Source organism: Anolis carolinensis, chromosome 5, assembly GCF_035594765.1.
Source record: "Anolis carolinensis isolate JA03-04 chromosome 5, rAnoCar3.1.pri, whole genome shotgun sequence".
NCBI lineage: Eukaryota > Metazoa > Chordata > Lepidosauria > Squamata > Dactyloidae > Anolis > Anolis carolinensis.
The window spans coordinates 45,150,704-45,167,776 of record NC_085845.1 but is presented as its reverse complement, the minus strand read 5'-3'; the positions used below and the strand labels follow the sequence as shown (position 1 = coordinate 45,167,776).

General features: G+C 41.3%; 1 protein-coding gene across 5 annotated transcripts in view; it reads left to right on the top strand.

Moving 5' to 3' along the window:
- inpp4b (inositol polyphosphate-4-phosphatase type II B) overlaps positions 1–17,073 on the top strand; it is a 313,356-nt gene that overhangs the window by 523 nt on the left and 295,760 nt on the right. The window contains exon 1 of one of the 5 annotated variants that reach the window (XM_062980902.1): positions 572–807. The exons of the other annotated variants lie outside the window; for them this stretch is intronic. The gene's annotated coding sequence lies outside the window, so the exon portion shown is untranslated. Of the gene's footprint in view, positions 1–571; positions 808–17,073 lie in introns of those variants that run through there. 5 annotated transcript variants of the gene reach the window in all.

Sequence of the window (17,073 nt, the reverse complement as noted above, 5' to 3'; positions counted from 1 at the left end):
GGAAGCAGGAGGAAGAGAGAGAGAGAGGGGGGGGGGGAAGCAAAGGCACTTGAGGGAAACAGTGGCGGGTGCGTTGTTGTTGTTGTTGTTCTTGCTGCGCTCCTCGCCACCGTCTGAGGCGAAACTCTCCTCCTCCTCCTCTTCTTTCAAGTTTTCTCCCTGTTGCAGCTCGCCGGAAAGAGGCAGAGGCTGCGGCAGGTGCGACTTTGGCGGCGGTTTGGATGTAAAGTATATGGGGTCTTCCATTTGCCGCACTGGACAATATGGGGGGGGGGGGGAGCTGTTGGTGTCCTTAATTAGGACCTCTGTGTTGTGATGTTCCCCTTCACAAAGGATTGGAGTTTTTTTTTTCTCCTGGTTTGTGGGAAGGGAAGGAAGGAAGGGGATCCTGAGGCTCCCCTTCCATTGCGTGGTCCCCCCCTTTCTTTTCCCTGCTCCAGTTCAGTTTCTCTGCGCCTGGATTGCGGCGGATGGCAGGCGCCTGCCCTTTCTTCCTCCTGCGGACGCCTGAGCCGAGACTAGCGCAGACCAGGCAGGATTAGTTTTACTAGGCGGTCGCCTTGAAATCCTGCGGGTCTTTGGCAAGGAGCGGGCAACGCCGCCTTCCTAGTTTGGGCAGAGGGTCAGGCGAGAGGGAAAGGCTCTCCAGCGAAGTGAACCGCCACTCTGCTGGTGAAGGGGATTGGGAAGAACTCACCAGCCTGCCAAAAACAAACCAACCAACCAACCTCTGAACCAGTCCCAAAGGCTGATTATTCCTTACGCTGTGTTGTCGAAGGCATTCATGGCCGGAATCACTGGGTTTCTGTGAGTTTTCCTGGCTGTATAGTCATATTCCAGAAGCATTCTCTCCCGACGTTTCGCCCACATCTATGAGAATCATCCTCAGAGGGTGTGAGGTCTGTTGGAAACTAGGCAAGGGAGGTTTATATGTCTGTGGAATGACCAGGGTGGGAGAAAAAAAACTCTTGTTTGTGAATGCTGCTATTAATCACCTTGATTAACATTGAAAAGCCTTGCAGCTTCAAGGCCTGGCTGCTTCCTGCCTGCGGGAATCCTTTGTTTGGAGGTGTTAGCTGTCCCTGATTGTTTCATGTGTGGAATTTCTGTTTTCAGAGTGTTGTTCTTGTTCTTTATTTATTGTTCTGATTTTAGAGTTTTTGTAATACTAGTAGCCAGATTGTGTTCATTTTCATGGTTTCCTCCTTTCTGTTGAAATTGTCCACATACTTGTGGATTTCAGTGGCTTCTCTGTGCAATTTGACATGGTGGTTGTTGGAGTGGTCCAGCATTTCTGTGTTCTCAAATAATATGCTGTGTCCAGGTTGGTTCATCAAGTGCTTTGCTATGGCTGACTTCTCTGGCTGAGGTAGTCTGCAGTGTCCCTTGATTCGTGTCTGGGTAATGCTGCTGCATTTGGTGGTCCCTATGTAGACTTGTCCACAACTGCATGGTATACAGTAGACTCCTGCAGAGGTGAGAGGATCCCTCTTGTCTTTTGCTGAACATAGCATTTGTTGGATTTTCTTAGTGGGTCTGTATATACTTTGTAGGTTGTGTTTCTTCATCAGCTTCCCTATGCGGTCAGTGGTTCCCTTAATGTATGGTAAGAGCACTTTTCCTCTGGGTAGACCTTTGTCTTTACTCTCAACCAATCCCAAAGGCAAGAATACGAAGCTGATTATTCCTTAATCTTCCTTCTTGCGGAACATCTTAGAGCCGTCTTTAGTTCTTCTGAGAAGCACAGCAGGTTTCCCCCAAAACACCTATAAGGCTTTACCTGGCATGCCCCTGACTGTCTCTGACATCTCAAATGAATGTAACCGTTGTGATCTCAAGCGGTGGTCTGTTGGAAAAGTAAGTTGGCGAGATGTCATTTGCTGTACCCAAATAAGGGAGCTCCATGTCTTCCTTTAAGTAGGTTACAATGATGGTGCATTTAACAGATGCTTTAAAATGCCAATGAAGCTCACATTCATTGTCTGGAGCACGCAAGTAGTAGGAGAGAATTTTGTGAGCGCTTTGGGGGGAAAACTGTTATGTATCATTCCATATGTCGCAACCCCTTTGTAGGCTTCCTTCTTTGGAAAAAACATGCCTATTTGTTCATGATACAGCTAAAGATGCAAACTAAGGTCTGTAGATTGCTATGCAGTATATTAAACACTGTGCTGTTAATCAGCTTGGTATTCATAGCATTTTGGCAGTAGATACTGAAATAGTGCTTTGTGTGTGCATGTGCGTGTCTTCATGTGCATCTCGCCTCTAAACTGAAAGACTGTCATAAGGAAGGGAAAAAATCCCATGTCATACTGAGCTAATGTTCTTAATCTTGGTGACAACCAGTCACCAAGGTATCACAGATGTGTTTCACCCCCTCCCCCCATTAATTAGTAAAGGGAACAAATTGTTAATGGGAATTAATTGTTAGAAAGAACAAGGGTCAAAACAAAACCAAATTCAGGATTTTCCTGAATTTGTTCACAGTAGCACTTCATTGGACTTCCTTTACATAGGGTGTTATATAATGGATTTCTTGTACGTATATTTGTTTGCAAGTATGGGAGGCCAAATTAGTACAACTAGATGAAAACAAATGTGTGTAGGATTGGAGCCAATGTCATCTTGCATTGAATTCCAGAGTGGAGGGATTACTCACAGTGCATCAAATTAAGCATGCATGGAAGTCTTTATAGGATTGGGGTTTTTACATTATTGATGAGCTTCTGTACTCGCTTCTGGAATCCAAGGAAGCACATGTGATTTATGCATGGGGTTCCTGCTATAATATGGTTAGTCATTATCTAGATACAAGAATTCTCCTTGTGAATTAGCCCTGTGGGAAGATGTTGCAATACTGGAGAGAGAAGAAAGCAGGATTTCTTGGTTCAGACTGTGCGGTGATGGTTGATGTGTCTGAGCAGAAGAGTACTCATTAGTACAGTTCTACAAGTATAGTTTAATCTAGAGGTAGGCAACTGGATAGATTCTGAGGTTCACAGTAATGATGGTGATCCAATTAATCTTCAAACTTGTCTCCACAATCATAAAGACTCTTAAGAGAGAATGAGTGAGATGAGTTAAGACTCTTGAGATCATCTGCATGAACTAGGCCTTATGAATATGTGCACATATGAGAGCCAATATTATGGTTAGAATGTGGGGCTCAAGTGATCAAGGTTCAAGCCCCCACCATGCCATGAAATTCACTGAATGACCATGGGACAATGCTCTTCCTTAACCAGACCTACTTTACAGGATTGTAAAACTACTATAGGTAACAAGGTAGCCACGTAGACCTCTTTGAGGTTATTTGACAAAAAGCAGGATATAAGGATAACTAACTAGCTAATGCTTTCCATCAACTCCAGAATGGGCTATTTCTGGAGTTTAGTTTGTTCAAGAGATAGATTTTGGACTGCTTGAAAGAATATTCCATTACATTTCTATTTCTGGCCTTTAGCATAGGGTGTTTTTGAAAAGTGCTCTATGGCAGGTTCTGTAGTTTGGCTCCAAGTTGCTTGTTCCTGACTGTGAAACATTTAACAAAAAATTCAAATCTGAAATCCTGAGAATTGGACATAGATTTTGAATGTTTTACATTGTATGGATTGGTGTGTGTGTGGGGGGGGGGGGGGAGGGAGGGTAATGTTTATACATCTCTATCAATTGATAATTTGCATTTTTCTTATGGATTCTTATTGAGTTGGATTTTCATTTTTGATGGTAAGACTTATTTTGCCACTGCATAAGCGTGTTGAGCCCTATTTTATTTGCATATAATACCCACTTCTATCATATTGCCTTAAGTAAACGCTGTGCAGGCCAGATAAACAAGCATGGTCTTGTACATCCCTGGCCTAAGAATGGTTTTGCTGTTGTTTGTTGCAGTTTCCAACAGGGAGAACAGAAATATGTGACATGCTTTAGGAGGACTTACATTACACAGAAGAATTGTCTATCAAATATACACTTGTGCCTGTTAATAAATCTCTTGAACCTTCCAACCAGTAGCATGCTTGTTGTTTCCAGATCCAATGTGTCCAAGCTGTTACATCCAATAGAAGTTTTGACTATAGCAGTGGTTCTCAACCTTTTTTTGATCAGGGACCACTCTCCAACATTAGTACAAAAAAGGTTACGAATCAGTTTTAGTCAACTTTATATTTGGTTTGGTTATTTGGGGTACTGATTCAGAAAACTGCATTGAATAGACCACATCAGCTCTTGTTTCTGATACAGAACATATGCCATCCAGTAGTCGCCATCTGCTCACCCAAAGAAAACCATATTTAATAATCTAGAGCTGATTTTCCTCGCATGTCTTGCGGAACTTATTTTAGGTCTCGTGGCCCACTGGTTGAGAGCCACTGGACTATAGGGTACTTGGTCTTGTACAATCTCGTTTGAGGAGTACAACCATTATCCACTCCTTGCTAAATAACCTAAGTGCAGGGTTGGCCCCACCATGGAGGCCACGTGAAGTGGCCGCCTCGGGCGCAGGTCCCAGGGGGCCGCCGTCAGGACCATGGGTTCGCTTGCCGGTGAACAGGAAGGCCTGTTCGGCGATGAGCGAGCTCCACATGGCCGCTGCCGGCTGGGCAAGGCCAGACAGGCCAGGGTGCACTGGGCGGGAGGCGGGGCACCGTCGGGGCGGTGCCCCGCCTCCCGCCCAGTGTGCCCTGGCCCTGCCTCTCACGCAGGGAGTAGCGCGGGAGGCAGGGCCAGGGTTGGCCCCGCCTCCCACGCTACTCACGCTCGCCCGTCTGGCCTTTTCCAGCTGGCCAGACTGCAGCGGAGGTCCCTCCAGGCCGCGATCGCTGCGTGAGAGGCGGGATCAGGGCGAGCAGCGGCGCCGGCGGGGGGGGGGGGGGGCGCTTTTCCCCACCCCCGCTTAATATTTTAAATTATCTCCGGCCGGCCCTGCCTAAGTGTCACAGAAAACAAAACATACAGCATAACCTTTAAGTGTCAAATTATTTTGGAGGAACTTTTTAATGTCTTGATTCCCCCAACTCCTGTTCGTTTTTATGTTGGAGAGCAAATATGGGCATTTACTAGGCTGACAGGATCATTGAAATACTATTCCTCACTCCTAGCCTATAACTGGTATGAGCTGTCCAGGTCTTGAAGGTGGTAGAAGAATGTATGCTTCACTTTCCCCATCACACAGATCTAGGATTTCTCAGGAATTCACTTTAATGTTTTATTTTTGGATTTTTTTCAAAACAAATAATTTCTCATGCGTGCTCACACTAGATAAGCACAGAACTTAGATGGTTTCACATTGTTGCCCCATAGTTGAATACCTCTCGTCTTTGGTGGGTGGTAGATTGCCAACATGTAAGAAAATGTATGGTTAATTTGTTGTTCTGGTGAATCTCACATAATGAGATAAATTTGAGGGAGCTGCTACAGTCTTCTGTATATACTTGAATTTTTACAATTTCCCAGATGTAACATTTTACAGTATTAAACATTCCAATATGGTATATATGCATCTAGTCACATATATTGTGGTTCTGCATGTCCAATCAGCAGTCCTAGCCCCCACCGCTTCTGGGCATTTAATCTCTGTGTTCCTTGGTGGTAACAGTGGTAGGGAGAGTAATTTCAGCGAAAAGAAATATCTTTATCGCCATTTATTGCACAGCAAGTATTCCCTTTCTTTTCAGATACAGGGGCCTGTGTTTCAGATTCTAAGATTTGTTTTCTCATTGAAGAGTGGCAGGTCTAATGATAAAATTGTTCAGAAGAGGAGTAGTTGTTCACAAATACTGGATGCACAGCTATTTCTGCCTTCTCCTTTTTGTCTGTAGCATTAACAACAGTGCATTATTAGAATCATACAAGCTGGTTTTCTAGCTAATCTTCTGTTTGCTCATGGAAAGGCTTTTTTGTTCTACAGAATATGACCTCTGTATCTGCAGGGAATACATTATGGAACATACTGTGGAAACAGAAAACTGGATGCTAGCGAATCCTAAAATCACAAGTCGAACACTTCCCAAGTGTCTAGAACTGTGTGATGTATTTTCGGATGATGCGTGCAGATCCCAGTTGGGTGGCCTTTTGCAGTTGGCAGATCGTAATTTTGTCAATGTCTGTTGTTTCCAAATGCCAGCTGAGATCTTTTGGCACGGCACCCAGTGTGCCGATCACCACCGGGACCACCTGCACTGGTTTCTGTCAGAGTCTTTGCAGTTCAATCTTGAGGTCCTGATAATTTTTTCATGTTGTTTTTCGTCAATGCGACTGTCACCTGGGATGGCAACATCAATGATCCAAACCTTTTTCTTTTCCACAACTGTGATGTCTGGTGTGTTGTGTTCCAGAACTTTGTCAGTCTGGATTCGGAAATCCCACAGTATCTTTGCGTGCTTATTTTCCAATACTTTTGCAGGTTTGTGATCCCACCAGTTCTTTGCTGCTGGTACTTGAGGCATAAGTTCCAATGAATCATTTGGGCCACATAGTTGTGCCTCTGTTTGTAGTCTGTCTGTGCGATTTTCTTACAGCAGCAGAGATATGATCAATGGTTTCATCGGTTTCCTTGCACAGTCTGCATTTTGGGTCATCAGCTGATTTTTCGATCTTGGCCTTAATTGCATTTGTTCTGATGGCTTGCTCCTGGGCTGCAAGGATCAGACCTTCTGTTCCCTTCTTCAGTGTCCTATTCGTGAGCCATAGCCAGGTCTTCTTCTTCTTCTTCTTCTTCTTCTTCTTCTTCTTCTTCTTCTTATTATTATTATTATTATTATTATTATTATTATTATTATTTGTATCCTATCCCAGGTCTGGGACCAGCTCACAATCTTAAAACTATACCATTTAACAATCTACAAAATATTAAAATATAACTAAATATTCCAATTATCAAAACAACTGAAAAATTGTTAAAAACATTTCCTAATACCATGCAGCAAACTGTGGCCACTTCTTAAAAACTACCACTTGGAGGACAACAGGGAGAGGGGCTGTTCTGGCCTCTCTCAGAAAGGAGTTCCAGAGTTGAGGGGCAGCTACCAAGAAGACACTCTATTGTGTCCTCAGCAACTGTGTTTGCTGGTGGGACTGAGAGAAGGGCCCCTCCTGAGGATTTCAGGGCCTGGACAGTTTTGTTCAAAGAGATGTGATTTGTCAAATAGTTTGGATCTGAGCCATATATTGTTTTATAGGTCATGACTAGTGCTTTGAACAATGCCTGGAAACACACTGACAGCCAGTAGAGCTGTTGCAACAAGGGAGTTTCATGCTTCCTGTAGCCAACCCCAGTTACCAATCTAGACAACATATTTTGTCAGATGCAAATAGGTGAAACCTTAGGTTGTCCCACAGGTATGTGGGTTCTAATGTATCTGGTCACAGATGCTAGGTCTTTGATTTAGACCAATCACAGGATGTTTGGAATGGGAGTCAGCACAAGCAGTAACTTTATCTGATTCTGATCTCTCACTAGACCCCTACTTTTCCTCCCATTGTCAGAACTGTGTATTCAGTGTGGTCTTAACCTGGGCAGCTGAGCCAGCCTTCTGCTTCATGTATGGTGGTATTCTGTCATTGGTGTTAAATATTCAGCAGTTGGTCCTGTTGGTTTTTGTAAATGGAATAATGAGAGGGTACTAATGTATTGTCTTCCATTGGACATTAAATGTTTTAGGTTCACCATAAATATAAAAGGGGTTCTGTAGTGGAGATCTAGGGTGCAGATTGCCAACGTAGGAGTCTCTCAATGTCAGCAAAAGTTTTAAATTCAAAAGCAGAGGCAAGAATTAAGTGACCCTCCAGATATTATATGACTGCATGTACCACAATCCCTATTCTGCATGGGAATCAGACCTGTAGTTCAGAACAGGTACTATACAATTCCCACATACAAGCTGTAGCACCAATATATTTTCCTGTAGATTCATTTCAGGTATAGATAGATAGTCTTTCTGCAGTCATCAGATTCGGCCAGATAGGAAGATGCTGATGCTGGCAAGGTAAATGTAGAGTAGTGTAGATCTAGGAGACTGAATTGTGGTGTCACATATACAGATTATTTCTTCTCCCCAAGCTGAATACAAACCAAGTTTGACTATGTAATATAGTAAAAACAATTGATTTCATTCACTTGGGATTCACCACAGTCCTGTTCCACTTCCAGTTACCAGAAGGCTCCTGTTTGCAACTCTGTGGTATCTACAGAGCCATGGGGAGATGTCTACACTCTTTTTGCAGAGGTAGCACCTACTAGCTAGCATGGCCTTTGTAAGCCATGGTAAGGGATGCTGGGAGCTGCAATTCAAGAACATCTATAGAGGCTCCACAATTCCCACCTGTAGGCTGCATTACAATAGACTGTCTTAGGCCCCTTCCACACAGCTAAATAAAATCCCACATTTTCTACTTTGAACTGGAATATATGGCAGTATGTACTCAGATAACTCAGTTCAAAGCAGATATTGTGGGATTTTCTGCCTTAATATTCTGGGTTATATGGTTGTGTGGAAAGACCCTTAGTGAATGACATTGGAATGCAATAGCACTGGTTGGATTTGGGGGAAAGGCAAATCCGAGGGTGAGAGCCCCCTCCCCTGATCCACTCCGTGTGTGTGTCTGTGTGTGCGCCTGGTTTTGGGGGGCTGCTGTATGTTCCAGCCTTAGTGTTGACCTTCACATTCCCATTACAACCCAGGGGCCTTCCAGACAGGCCCTATATCCTGGGATCTGATCCCAGGTTTTCTGTTTATCCCCGGTTAACTGGCAGTGGAGACTCATATAATCCAGTTTAAAGCAGACAACCTGGGATCAGATCCTGGGATATAGGGCCTGTCTGGAAGGGCGCCCAGTTGGCTCTGATTAGAAACCATGGCTGATGAGAATAGTTGAAGTTCAGGACTTACTTTATGCAAAATTTGCATGTGGTTATTTTGCATAGAAGATAGAATTATAGCATTTTCTGTGGAGTAATAGTATTTCTTGCTGTTTCTCGCATGGAAAGATCTGTAATTGCATGCTAATTTTGCGCTAAATCCACATGGGTGATTTACACAGAAAACAGTGTTTTCTGCTCAGGAAATAACCACATGTGAATTTTGTGCAGATTAAGTCTTGAATTATGAACAAGCTTTGAAAGCAGTGTAGTTTTTGAAGAGTTTCTGCAGTGCAAAGAAAATTGCTAAAAATTGCTATTGCTTCCTTTGAGTGGAAACTTAGTGAAGAATTACATCTCTATTGGTTATTGAGGGCTAGGGAAGAATTCAAATGTAGGTGAACCTGAGCATCAGTTTATCAGGACGTTATAATTAGTTGCTCTGGTTCTAGATGATTGTTGTTGCTGCTGCAGTTTTTATTGTTGTTTTTGTTGTTGTGAGCCTTCAAGGCATTTCTAACCTAAGGCACAACCTATTCTATCGTTTTCTTGCCAAGATTTGTTCAGAAATTTGCCATTGCCTTCCTCTAAAGACAAAAGTGTGTCTAAAGCCACCCAATGGGTTTCATGGCCAAGCAAGAATTCAAACTTACCTCCAGAACTGTAGTCTGGTACTCAAACTATGACACTATATTGGCTTTCTACTATGTCAGATATCCAATTGAATTGTTGCAGATCCATCTTCAACACTCGGTTCTCAAAAATCCATTAAATTAATAAACTGCTACAAGATTGGCACTTTCCCCACAACCGTTCATCAGATTCTCTGTATGGTTTGCATCTTTTGTTTACATGATGCAACTTTATTGCCTGCCATTCTGGATAATGGGCTGATATATTTCTACAAGCAAGCTTTGTAGATTTACGAGCCTTTCAGACAGTTCTTAATGGATCTTGTAAGTTAAGCATCCAGGCGTTTGTTTGGCTTGTGGTCTGCAGTACTTGCTTGTCTCCCCAAACCAGAAAGAACCAATGTGATCAGTTCACATCTATTATGGATTGATGATGATAAGTGGAAGCTCTTACGGGTGCCCAGGACCCAGAGTCATCCGCAGAACAATAACTTGCCGCTCAGGGTTGTAGAACAAAAATACAGGAACTTTACTAATTCCAAGAGATCAAAAAAACAACAACAGTAGTACAGTAGAGTCTCACTTATCCAAGCCTCGCTTATCCAAGCCTCTGGATAATCCAAGCCATTTTTGTAGTCAATGTTTTCAATATATCGTGATATGTTGGTGCTAAATTCATAAATACAGTAATTACAACATAACATTACTGCGTATTGAACTACTTTTTCTGTCAAATTTGTTGTATAACATGAAGTTTTGGTGCTTAATTTGTAAAATCATAACCTAATTTGATGTTTAATAGGCTTTATCTTAATCCCTCTTTATTATCCAAGATATTCGCTTATCCAAGCTTCTGCCGGCCCGTTTAGCTCGGATAAGTGAGACTCTACTGTATTTACAATGGTCCCTCTGATCGCTTACAGAAGTCCAAAGTCATAAGCAGTCCTTTCTCAGTCCACAAATCTGATTCAGAGAAGAATACGGTCCTGGTTCTTCACTCTCTTTTCTCAGCAACAAACAGGCCTCAAAAGAGCAAGGCCCCTCTCTGAGTACACTGCTCTCTTCACTATCAGTACTCAGTCAGCACTGAAAACACTTGTCCAAACTGGTTCTATGCAGCAGAATCAAATCAATCCCCAGATCTTTGCAGGTTCAGCCAATCGGCTTCCTACACTTCATTTTCCAGTTAACACACACATCACAGTGCCTTTGCAAACCATGACAACATCCATCTTTTGTCATGAATTGTGGCATGTCTTCACTTTTTAACACCAGCAAACTGTAAAGCAATAATAAGTTCTAGCCTGAATTTGTGGTTAATATCTACTCTTCTCAAATTTCCCAGCTTTCCAGACTTAACAAAATCTTTTTGTTTGGACAGGATTTTTCTAGTTTTGTGTTCTCTGTCCTACCTGGGATTTTCTGTTATCCTGAGATTTTATTTATTTTGTTTACATTTTTTGCATTATTTGTTAACACTTTCCATCACCTCCCATTAAAGACAGGTGGAACGTAAGCCCAAATACATAAAATTTGAAATGTATATGAAATTACCTATGTAATAAATGCAAGCAGTTCATCTTGTTTCTTCTTTCTTACAAGCACACTCCCAGGAATCAGCATATGCTGTTTGCTGCTATTTTTAAAGTAAAGTAACGCAGAATGCGATTATTAGGCTTCAATTAATATCCAGAATATTAAATAAGAAGGAAAACGTATGGGAGCTTTATTAAAAAATACACACAACTCTCTGCATTCTGTATTTTCTCAGCTTCCTTCCTTTCTCTTATTTGATAAGTCAGCATGTCAGATTAATAGTTTAATAAGAAATGAAATAACTTATAATTGAAAAAGAATCAAGTTGTGAATAATGCATCTCTCTGTTTTTTAAAGATACCTGTTAATTAATAATATTTTGAATACGGTGCATTAGCTGCCTTCCATTGTAGACAGTTTTGTTGTCAGTAATCCTCTTTATGAATATTTGGTGAATGAAATAAAAAATAGATTAGAACTGGTATCTCATAATCCTGCATCTAATCCTGATAGTGAAGTAATTCAAATGGTCTTCATGTTAAATAATTAAAAAGAGATAGTTAAAACAAAGTGTCTGGTGCTGTGATGTGCATTCTAAAAGTCAAGTGTTTTGGAAAGGGTTGGTCTGCTTATAATAAAACTGCACACTAGATGGTAGTGTACAGTGCTGAGAACCTTATGTAAAGGAAATTGTTGTTCAGGTATGTTTATTACAGGTAATTACAATAAAAAATAATATATATAAATGCACTTGCATTATCTCTGTTTTTCAAGGACCCAGGCATAGCTGCAAGGTATCGTTGATGTGTAATGTGACAGGTCCACCAATACTGTCTGATAGACTAATGTAACATAAGGGAAAGAAGTCTCTCTGTAAATGAATGCGGTGATCAAGTCTGGACAGTATTTCTCACATGAGAGACATGTAGGGTAAGAAAGAACTTGAGCAATATGTACAAATATAATTAAACCCTAAACTTCATGATATTAAAAAGTAATGCATTTTGTGTTCAATAATAATAGTGGGCAGTGTGGAGATGCTAGGAACAGGAGCTATGAAGTCATAGAATCATAGAATCATAGAATAGTAGAGTTGGAAGAGACCTCATGGGCCATCCAGTCCAACCCCCTGCCAAGAAGCAGGAAATCGCATTCAAAGCACCCCCGACAGATGGCCATCCAGCCTCTGCTTAAAAGCCTCCAAGGAAGGAGCCTCCACCACAGCCCGGGGGAGAGAGTTCCACTGCCGAACAGCCCTCACAGTGAGGAAGTTCTTCCTGATGTTCAGGTGGAATCTCCTTTCCTGTAGTTTGAAGCCATTGTTCCGTGTCCTAGTCTGCAGGGCAGCAGAAAACAAGCTTGCTCCCTCCTCCCTATGACTTCCCTTCACGTATTTGTACATGGCTATCATGTCTCCTCTCAGCCTTCTCTTCTGCAGGCTAAACATGCCAAGCTCTTTAAGCCGCTCCTCATAGGGCTTGTTCTCCAGACCTTTAATCATTTTAGTCGCCCTCCTCTGGACGCTTTCCAGCTTGTCAACATCTCCCTTCAACTGTGGTGCCCAAAATTGGACGCAGTATTCCAGGTGTGGTCTGACCAAGGCAGAATAGAGGGGGAGCATGACTTCCCTGGATCTAGACGCTATACCCCTATTTATGCAGGCCAGAATCCCGTTGGCTTTTTTAGCTGCTGCATCACATTGTTGGCTCATGTTTAACTTGTTGTCCACGAGGACTCCAAGGTCTTTTTCGCACACACTGTTGTCAAGCCAGGCGTCCCCCATTCTGTATCTTTGATTTCCATTTTTTCTGCCGAAATGAAGTATCTTGCATTTGTCCCTGTTGAACTTCATTTTGTTAGTTTCGGCCCATCTCTCTAGTCTGTCAAGATTGTTTTGAATTCTGCTCCTGTCTTCTGGAGTGTTGGCTATCCCTCCCAGTTTTGTGTGGTCTGCAAACTTGATGATCGTGCCTTCTAACCCTTCGTCTAAGTCGTTAATAAAGATGTTGAACAGAACTGGGCCCAGGACGGAGCCCTGCGGCACTCCACTTGTCACTTCTTTCCATGATGAAGACGACGCATTGGTGAGCACCCTTTGGGTTCAGTCGCTTAGCCAAGGGTTTTTATTTTACTAGTCCTTGGCAGCATAACTAACACAGCTTCAGGTTTTCAGGTTTGATCATTGTGGGCTGTTGTTGACCAGGTAATTGCTCTGTATGTATACTTCCCAGTGCCACCTTCCCATCTAAACACAAAGAATCATGGAGTTGGTTGTAGTTCCATTTTCCTGACCATCAGTCAACTGCAAGAGTATATTGAGGTTCATAGTGGCTTCTCCTAGACCCGAATGGAAAAAAGCACCTTTCACCCAATCTCAAGGGGCATCTTTGATGAGCACAGGCAAACTCACACAACAGGGAGACAGAGCTGCACATGGCAACCCTCCAGCTGTTGTTACACAGCTGTGGAGGAGGAAGCTACTGTTCCAAAAGAGGCACCATGATTGCCCTTAATGCCTCCAGTAAATATGTGGATGGAGACTTTTACTTTACCAGTGTGATCTAACATAATGACCTTTGTCTTCAGAATTATTTGAAATCAATGTCTCCAGCTTTTTTTAGATATTTTGTTGTGGATCTATATTTTCAGTTCTGTCTCAGTATCCATGAATCCCATATCTATGGATTAAATCCATCACATCTTGATGTTTTCCCCAAAATTCAAAAACCTTGATTTTGCCATTTTATATAAGGCAGGTCTGCCACAACCTGTGACCAGACAGGTGTTTTGGACTTCAGCTCACAGAATTCCTGTCCATTGGACAAGCTAGCTAGGGCTTCTGAAAAATGAAAGCTCAAAAACCTGGAGGGCTACAGGTTGTGCAGACCTGCTATAAGGGGTAGCATTTTACTATGCCACTGTATATAATGGGACTTGGGCATTCACGGCTTTTGGTATTCGGGATCAAAGGGTGGTCCTAGAATCAAATCACAGTGGACACCAAGAGCCCATTGTAGCTAGCAATTGTAAAAAAAAATGCTTTAACTATGAGCAATGTATTATCTCTGTATTGATAGTGAATATAGTTGTGTTCAGAAGAGATGACCATCTTGGAAATCTTTCTGGTTGTTTGTTTTTATGGGGCTGCTGAATGTTCAGGCCAAGCTAACAAACTGAAGTAATTCTTTAGTTTTTATCCTGAGTGGTTTTGTAGCACTGGATGCTCCTAATGCCAGTAGATGACCACCATGGTACAGATCCATGAATTCTACATTGTTTGTCTTGGCCTGAATAAAAGAATAACCTCTCTCTCTCCCCATGCCCTCCAAATGTAAGAAAAGCAACACAGATTAAGTTCTTTGCAAGCACTGTTGTGTTTTCAAATTGGAATTACTTAAATAAATTTGTTTTTCTATTTACAAATAAATGTTTCCATATTACATTAGGAAACTGCAGCAATTCATTATAAATGTTTAATTCAGCATTGGTTCAACATGTTTAACAGCTCACTAATGAGGTGTCATGGAGCTACTCATGAATATTTATTAAGGTTTGTGGAAACAAAAGAACAAATTACTGGACTGTTTGGAAACAGGAAAAATGATGCTTGCTCATTTTTTAAATATGATAAAATCACCTCCAACATAATCAATTTTGGCACATTATGTTAGAATGACATAGTTGGGCATCTCGCCTGAAGCAGTGTTCTGGTTTTTCTCTCTCTACTGTCTTCCACAGTTAATCAAAACAACATTCTGCAGGTAAAAATAAAAGAGAAATTCATTTCATCTTTATCATGTAAATCTTCTGTAATAAGAGGGTGGGTCAAAACGTTTTGCCTCCTGTGTCATAAAAACATTATGAATGAACATATAATAGCAGAAGTTGCTACAGATCATAGCCTGAAGTATCCTCTACACAAAACTACCGTTCAAAATAGTCACCATCAATTTGTACACATTTGCACCATCATTTAACCAGGCATCAAAACAATTTTGGAAAAATTCAGGGTTTTGCTTTGTGACCCATGATTTTAAAGCTGTTCTAATGTCATCAATTCATTGAATCTGAAACCACGTAGGTTGTCTTTCAGAAGTCCAAAAAGACAACCTACGTGGTTTCAGAGTCAATGATTAGAATGACGTTAAAACAGTTTTATAATCATGGGTCACAAAGCAAATCCCTGAATTTTTCCAAAATGGTTTTGATGCCTGGGTTAAATGATAAATGTGTACAAATTGATGGTGACAATGTTAAACGGTAGTTTTGTGTAAAGGATACTTCAGGCTAAGATCTGTAGCAACTTCTTATACGTTCATTCATAACACCTTTATGATACAGGAGGCAAAACTTTTTGACCCATGCTTGTATGAAGATTGTGGTAGGTGTTTCCCACTGTGACTCAAAGTCAATTTAGGGAGCATCCAGACTGACTAAAAAGACCAGGAAGTTTCAGATTCTGTTTCTGTTCCTTTCAGTTTTATTTTGACAACCCATACACGATTTGGTTATTCCAGAATATTTTCTGTCAGGTCCCAGTACAAACAAAGATGTCTTAAACCAGCTTCCGGGATCAGTTTATTTTTGCATGGTATGAAATTGGAAGAAAATGAAGAAAATCAGAGATTTTTCAGTTCATTTATATGCTCCCTTAAAGTGCTTATCTAACATTTAAGCAACAGTGCCCAAACACATTTTGTTTTGCAGTTAAGACAGACCTTTTACTTAAAATTTGAAGAAAGTGTAATATATGATTGAGGTGACTGATTTTTCTGTTCTAAATTGTCCATTAGTTCATCAGTTGTGTCCAGTGCTGCCACATGTACCTTAAATGGAAATATGGTCACCCTTGTTCTGTTGTAGATCAATAATGGCACCTTGTATTTCCAATAAAATAAAATTGGAATGTATCAATTAGTTATTTTATCCTAAAAAACAACTGGATAGTCTAATGGATTTATTGTGATTTATATTTCACTGGAAACTCCCAAAAAGCTGGAGTTACATTCTGAGATTAATTATAGGTTCATGGGAAGGGAATGTATAGCTTGAAACATAATAATTAGGGGCATTAGGGTCTGGAAGTGGCAAAAGAAATGGTTCAGGATTGAAGTCACTTTAAAAATCTTGTTATGCTTGTATTAGCTGTGTTTTGCTTTTTAAAAAGAACTCTTTGTGATGGACATTTGCTTAAGCCTATGTATTGTGACCGTCACTAACTCAATTTACTTGCCATATTTTGTCATAAGAGCATAATCCAAACTGGAAGAAATAATTGTGTGTGTGTATGTGTGAGCAAGTGAGAGATACAGGCTGAAAATTCTAATATAATGATGGCTTGCCATTTATGCCATTGGCAACGGGAACCTCAGGGATATAGCTGGCTTGCATCTGAATGCCATTTGTTTGGCACCAGATAATTTACTTGAGTCATGAAGAGATGAATCTGGCTTCAAGCAGTTTTATAATACTCTGGACATGTTTGGCCCTGAGCTGCTGCTGTAGTCGAGTACTGTGGATGCGAAATGGGTTGGCTAGTGAACCATTTCAGGGGAGTAGTGATATGTGCCAGAAGGAGAAATGTTGAGGCCTCCATTTGCCCTTCACTGTTTTCTTCCAATTTCTCATTAATACAAGTTACTCTAAACTCCACAGCTTTGGGCAGTGTTTCCATCTGGCATGAGGCAGAGGAAGAAGGGGAAGTGTCACTTTCCCTCACCTGTCTAAAGTGCTGTCCATCCTGAGTCCTTCTCTACTGTGACAAAAATGAGATGGATCACATCAGATTATTTTGCCCTTATCAGTTTTATTTAAGCACAATCCTTCTTTCAGAAATGACATGAAATTAATCATTTGGAGAAGGTAGCATGAAAGATTTTTGGCATTTCTCTTTGAAGAAGATTACCACAAAAAAGTGCTGTTTCTGTCTCATTGACTTCTGTGGAATCGGGGGAGCAGGAAACCCCATTCCTGTTTTACAATAAAGATTATACAGTTGATGGCTGAAAAGAGCACATTACTAGAGTGGTTTATAATAAACCATTAACC